This window comes from Homarus americanus, unplaced genomic scaffold (genome assembly GCF_018991925.1).
Source record: "Homarus americanus isolate GMGI-L3 unplaced genomic scaffold, GMGI_Hamer_2.0 scaffold45562, whole genome shotgun sequence".
NCBI classification, from domain to species: Eukaryota; Metazoa; Arthropoda; class Malacostraca; order Decapoda; family Nephropidae; genus Homarus; species Homarus americanus.
Genome location: NW_024744839.1, coordinates 8,603,437 through 8,610,919, shown reverse-complemented (window position 1 = coordinate 8,610,919; position 7,483 = coordinate 8,603,437).

Genomic DNA, 7,483 nt, shown 5'->3' with positions numbered 1-7,483 from the left:
TATCTCGGGGACCAGACCGACAATACTCCAGGCGGGAAAGCACCTCACTCTTGGAGACCGTTACGACCTTCTTATAAGACCTACGAGTTTCGTTGCTTGATTCACATTCTTTTCACAATGGCCCGATAACTTCAGTTCATTGTCAACATAGATACCCAGGTCCTTTTCGCATTCGGTCTCTAATAATGCAGTTTCTTCGTCCCTTTGGGACATATGATACGCCTCCTTACTGCTGGTACGACCAAGGTGCATCCCTCTTACACTTCGTGATATTGAATCTTAGCAACCATTTCTTCGATCACTCTTCAAGCTCTTAGAAATCTTTCTGCAGCTCTTCGCAGTCTGTTTGGTTCTTAATTTCTCTAAATAACTTGGCGTCGTCCGTAAACACTTGTATGGAGGAGTGTACAGCTTCTGGCATGTCATTTGTGTAACAAACAAACAAAAGCAGGCCCAGTACACTGCCCTGTAGTACTCCGCTTGTCGCGGGTACATTGACGAGTTCATACTATAAATCCCCACACACTGCTTGCGATCACGCAGAAAGTCTCCGATCCACGCTATGACACTTCCTCGAATTCCGCACCATTCCAGTCTAATTCTTAGCCTTTCATGGTGTACTCTGTCGAAAGCATTGGCAAAATATAGGCATATATTGTCGGTATTGCCACCCTGTTCCAGAATTTGATTCCAAGCATCCAGTTCCTCGAGTAATTGTGTTAAGCAGGAGCGTCCCGGCATACAACCGTGTTGGCAATCCTTTACAAGGTTGTTTCGTAGTAGATGTTCATCATGTCGTCTCTTATAATGCTCTCAAGAACTTTACACACTATGCTGGTCAGGCTCACTGGTCTACAATTATTTGTGGAGTGATGATCACCCTTTTTGAATATAGGACTCGCATAAGTCATTTTCCAATCATTGGGGACCTTCTGCTTATCTTGCATTTACAGGAAGTTCGTTGCACAACTCTCTTAGTACCCTGGGATGCACCATGTCAAGGCCAGGACTCTTTTGATCCTTTAGCTTTGACAATTTATTTCTTATACCCTGTTCTAAGAACACAATGTGGGTCAGCACTAAGAACATAAGAATGGAGGAAACTGCAGCGTGTCTATTAGCCCATACTGGGCAGTCCCGTTTACACCCAACTCTTATCGCTCATATATCTGTCCAACCTATATTTGAAGTTACCCAGCGAGTTCGAATTATAGATGATGTTTGGTCACGTGTTCCACTCATCCACTTTATATCTAAACCAGTGTTCACCCATCTCGTTCTTAAATCTAAATTTGTCTAATTTAAAACCATACTACGAATTCGCTCCTGGATGGAGCGAACCCAGACTTCCATTTATACACCTTGATAATATCGCCCCTCACTCTATGTCTCTCGAGTGAGTTCAAATTCAGATGCTTAATTTGTCTCTGTACTCAAGTTTCCCAATCCCCAGAGTTAGTCCTGTCATCCTCCTCTGTTTGCTTTATAGGGATTCGATATCAGGTAACTTGTGTACCCCCTTTTTTGTTATTTTTAGTCCTAGCATCCTGCCTTCTATTTCATGTGGGTAGTTTTCCCCCATCTACTACTACTGTGCTTGTCCTAAGTTTTGCTAGTGAAATTATCTTGAATTTGGTTTTGTTTGTTCTCATTTTCCATTTATTTTCGTAGTCGTCTTTAAATAATTATTAATCCATTTGAGTCATTGTTATTTGATCTGAGTTTTCTGTATGGTGTATTCTGCCTTTGTGCATTAAGTACCTCATTATTTAAATTGTGATGGAACTCGCCAATCTCACATTTCGTGGTCATATCACCCTCAGCGGTTATGCTTTGTGAAGTTATCATGGTCAGGTTACCCTAAGCGGTTATGTTCATTTGAAGTTATCGTGGTCAGCTCACCTGGGAAAGTGAAGTCACCCTCTGCGGGCACATTATGTGAGGTAACGCTATTTACACCCTCTCCCGAGGTGAAGTAGTTCACCCCACCACGTAACATTCCTCCTCTCAGCTGTCTTTTTTAACCCTTCGAAGTTTGCCCTTCTGAAATCTGGGACTATAATGGAATTTTTCTTGTAAATGACATCAAGTCCTATTTTGAATCGCACTTCTTTATGATCGCTGTTGGCTAGTTCGCTATATGTTGACTTAGGAAACAGTCCTGAACTGTTTCAAGGGAATTTTCTGATTCGGAGTTACCTGTAAGGCCAGTCCAATCTATTTGGCTAAAGTTAAAGTTGCCTACTGTACAGACTTTGGTATCTCTGGATGCTCTACGTATTTCTTCCCAAATAGGTTAATAAATTGCTCATTAAACATATCAAGATTAGTAGGTTATATATTACATCGATTATTAATTTTGGATCACCTGAAGAATCGTCACCCCAGAATGTCCACCTGAAGAATTGTCACCCCAGCCTGCTCCACCAGAAGAATCGTCACCCCAGCCCACAGTGAATATAATTTGTATAATTAGGATAACAAATATATTCCTTTGTGTTATGCATCTTTATTGTGAAAAGTTCAAAGAAAAAAAGAATAATATACACCGTGTTCCAAAATACAAAACAAAATACAAAATACTTTACTCAGTATTCCAAAATACAGTACATGATGCATATTACAAAGGGTACTGAACAGCAATTTGTTGACATACAATTTCTAGAGGATTATCAGAAAAACGATCATGCCACATGAATTCTTGAAGGTAAGAATTTTAAAAGCTTCGTTTGCAGCCACGCATGGTCTTGATGTAACTCTTGTTCTTGTTCCAATATGATTCAATCGTTTGCGTGTGCACACCAGTATTCACATCTACAAAATTGACTTGAGTGGTTTGCAGTTCTGTGCGTGTATCCGAGACCTTGAATATTGCGGTATGCTCTCCACTCATCACTGTGAATGACTGATCCTTGGTGAACCATTTTGAGTATTATAGGAAGAAGGGTGGCAGCATTCCTTGTCTCGACAATTTCCATGTAGCCAATTGAAGGGCTCCTGCTCGTATTGACGATACCGAAAACCCAAATAGGAGAGTGTGGTGCACGTCCACGATGATGTTTCGGCTTATGGGAGAAGCAAGATTCATCAATTTCTACGGTGATCCCAGGTCCGCCAAGTTTGATTGGATTTGCTTCAAAGTACACAGTACAGACCTCCCTAAAAAACTGTAGCAGTCAATCATCGTTTTCTCAGAAAGGTTCACCTGACGACCTGCTGCTGTTTCTCCAATACGCTCACTCCAAAGATACATAACATGAACCTACTTCTGAAGTGAAATATTAGAACGGGCAAAAAAAGATCCTATTCTTATAGACTTAGTGGATTTATACTTCAGGCAGTCTTTTGTTTGGCATTTCCACAGAAACCATCTTCGATCTGGAGTATTTTGTCCAATTCCTCCAGTTATCACAAGTATCACATTTCACTTAACGCTTTAAAAGTCTGTTTTGTTGAAGTCACCGAATAACTTTAGAGGAATCATCACACAACAGTGGTAGGACGACAGTTTGGAAGGTATTGCGTGCCATGGTCGACTGATGATTATGAGTAAAAAATTTTGAGCCCACTTACTATTATATAGTCCTCCTACCTGACTGGAGGGTCCTGACTCTACTCACCTGAAGATTAACAACCATGGAGGGTCCTGACCCCACCTGAAGAATTGTCACCCCAGGTGTTGCCACCTGAAGAATCGTCACCCCAGGATATCCCACCTGAAGAATTGTCACCCCAGGTGTTGCCACCTGAAGATTCATCACCCCAGGATATCCCACATGAAGAATTGTCACCCTGCCAAACTCTGGGGTGACAATTCTTCAGGTGATCCTTAATTTTTCCCTACCATCAGTTAATTGTATCCAAATTGGTTCTGTATTCAGTTCAGTTTTGATTTGCTTTTTCTTTCCACACTGCAAATTATCCCTGACATAGATTGCTACCCTGCCTCCTTTCCTAATCTTCCTATCAGTATGAAATAATTTATAAACTTTAATTTGGTATTCGACAGGCAACTCACGCGAGTCTAAGTTTATCCATGTTTCGGTAAATGCTATTGTAACCGCCCAATGAGCGACTGTGGGATAATGAGACCTTTGCACGTAGGACTCGATTGTTCTTTATTCGGTCAAAACCTGCAGAGTACAAATTACATATGTTACGTATGAGACAATTAATTCACTCATACGTTCCTTCACTATTAGCGAATACATATTGTTATCGCCGCTGGCTTCAGCTACAGTGCTGGCGTGTGATGCCATAAAATCTTTCGACCCGTGACCTCGCCAGATGTAGAAGTGTTCACAGACAAGTCCTGGTTCTGCTGAGTGGACTGTCTTCGACTGGTGGCGGTGCTGCCTGCCCCTCCCTGAAACAGATCGCCCTCTCTAGTGATGTTGTGAAGACCAGCCTTCTCCTGTCCGAGAATTTGTGCTGGGACGATTTACGTAATACTGTTGTCTCTTGGAACACCATACTGATCTGCATTGACCCGCACTTGTAAGTACAGCCTAAGTGATGACATACCCCTCCGTACTGAAATATTGTTGACTAATTACGCCTACTCGTTTCCGTCTAACCTAGCGTAATAAGATAATGCAGAATAAACGAAGCTAAGATTAATAGAGTTATGAACTTTGCGTTATGTCTGTATGTTTAATAAATTGTAATTAAGATAAAATTGTGAGAATAACTAATTATGTATCAGATGGATCACCATGTAATATTATGAACGCCTTCTCTGCAGGTTTTGACCACATCAATAAATATTGAATGCATCAAAAGACGGGTTTCAATCATTCCCTTCGACTTGCCCGTCACCTGAACGTCCTTAACTAAGGCGTTTATAAATATAATATATTCGAGTAGAGTGGGGTGTTAAAACCATATAAGAAGAAACTTAGGTGTTTCGGGTCTCATGTAGGACCTATTAGCTCCCTGACTTGATAGCTCACTGGACGGCTAGAGACTAGTCGAGCTAGTCAGCCTGAGGCGAGGGCCATCCGTTTCACATTTAACACCTCAGCAAAGCTTGTTGTCAACACTCCCTCTGTCTATCTCCTGTCTCCCTTTCTCTCTCTCTATCTATCTCCCTCTCTCTCTCCCTTCTAGTTTTTCCTACTTTGGCGGTTACACTCCCCCTGTTGAGCTTGCTCGAAACCCATTGACTGCCGGGAGTCTCACTCTCCGACTCCCTCCAAAAGGCAGAGCTTTGTCACTGGACGTATTAACACAGAGTCCTTCGTCTTCACTTTGGCACGCCGCACCATGCCGTCATCACCCGGTACCGCCTCCAATACCCTTCCTAGCATCCATTGGCTCCTTGGGAGAGGATGTTCAGATATGATGATGATGTTTCCAGTGCGGAAGTTGCGGTGCACCCGGAAGTGCTTCTGTCGCCGCTGTAGTGTCGGGAGATATTCCTTAACCCACTTCTTCCAGAATTGGTTTGCAATGAATTGGGCATGCTTCCATTTTCGTTGGTATGCTTCTGCTATGGACTGATCGCCTCCAGTGGGCAGGGTTCCCGAGTGCATCCGCAGTTGGCGAAGCGGCGCAAGTGCTTCTAGGTCTCTCGGGTCGTCGGATACTGGGGTGATGGGCCTCACATTGACGATCTCTTCCACGGCACAGAACAGGATGTTGAGTCGCTCATCGTCTAGTACCTGTGTGCCCAGCACCTCGTGGAGAACCTTCTACACCGTGCGAATCTGATGCTCCCATACTCCACCCATGTAAGAGGAAGTCGGAGGGTTGAACTCCCATTCTATTTGCCTCTGCAAGAGTGTGTTCCTAACATTGTCACTGCTGTTCCACTTACTCACCGCCTCCTGAAGTTCTCTGTTTGCTCCAATCATGTTGGTTCCATTGTCGGATGTGATGGGCTTGGGAAGTCCTCTGCAGGATGTGAACCTCGTTATGGCGTTGATGAATGAGTCTGTGTTCAGTGAGGTGAGGACTACCAGGTGTATAGCTCGGGTGGCCAGACATGTAAACAAGCATCCCCATCTTTTTGCCCGGGCCCGGCCTTGTTTAACCATGAAGGGACCAAAAACAGTCAACTCCTGTGCAGGTGGATGGCTGATCTTCTGGATGTACCCGGTCCTCTGGCACGTCAGCTTGGCGTTGGTGGGTAGGCTTCCAATTATTTCTTCGACAAATTACACATGTACGTAGTACTCGGTCGATCATCTTACGGCACTTGGGTATCCAGTATGTCTCGCGTAGTGCTGCTAGAGTGTGCTCGTGGGTATGAAGGGTGGAAACATGTTCCCTCTCCCCCCTGATGAGATGTTCCTGACTCCGAGGCGCTGAGTGTTGGGAGCCCTCCTTGGGTGGGTGTCGAGGTGTAGCAGCTAGACACTCCTGGTTCCGGCAGTTGACAATGTGTTTCGTGGATACCTCGTCGAGGCTGTCATCCCCTCAGTCGTTTCCAGAAAAGGCCTTCCTCCTGGTACTGACAGCATCTCACCAAAGTCCTCCGTATCGCCCAATGTTTGCAGTTGCTCCATATGATCTTTCATATTCTGCATTATTGCCGTCAATTGGGCGAGCGTCCGCTGATAACCCCGATTACCCTATTCATCCGGCCTGTTGGTTTCATCCTTCTCTCGGGTGATAGGGTTTCTCCACTTCGCCCTGGCTGTGTGAGTGACCGGTTAGCATCTCCGGCATTCAGGGCCTCCAGGTCTTCTACGCTGGCTAGGCTTATCTCCTCTGCCTTGTTCCCTTCCATGACTGGTGGCACAGTTATAGAGACGTTCAGTTAAGCAGGAATGCTCTTCAACCGACATGTCTGCTCGTTTATAACGATATCATATAACTGAGGTCATACAAGCGATGAACTGAAGTTATACAAGCGATGTCATACAACTGAAGTCATACAAGCGATGTCGTACAACTGAAGTCATACAAGCAATGTCATACAGCTGAAGTCGTACAAGCGATGTCATACAACTGAAGTCGTACAAGCGATGTCATACAACTAAAGTCATACAAATGCGTGCAATAAGCATGAGCGATGTCACACTAACACGAGAACAGAGGCACCACAATCAGTGTAGGGATTCATTACACAGCTACCAAGACCATAAAACTGATGCCACAAACACTAGTGCGCCCTTACTCACAACGTTACTTATGTGTCACAACTACTATTTTCTAATAAATAGAAAGGGCAACTCACTCGATCTTAAATTTTATTTACAATTGGCGATGGCTGTACGCTTTGAACACTATCTCTCCCGCGTGTACGCACGAATGTTATTGACAGAGTCCACTCTTTCCTGACACGCGGTCCCCAGGCTGCTTGCCTGTCTGAAATGAACGATAACACTCCCACGCTCTCGTACGAATAATTTTGGCACCGGGACCCGTCCTTTCTGACACGAACCCACCTACAGAGGCGTCACGCTTCTCTACATACACATACGAGTGCTATACACACACTCAACCCACAAACCCCTTTTCGCTGGAGTTTATTATT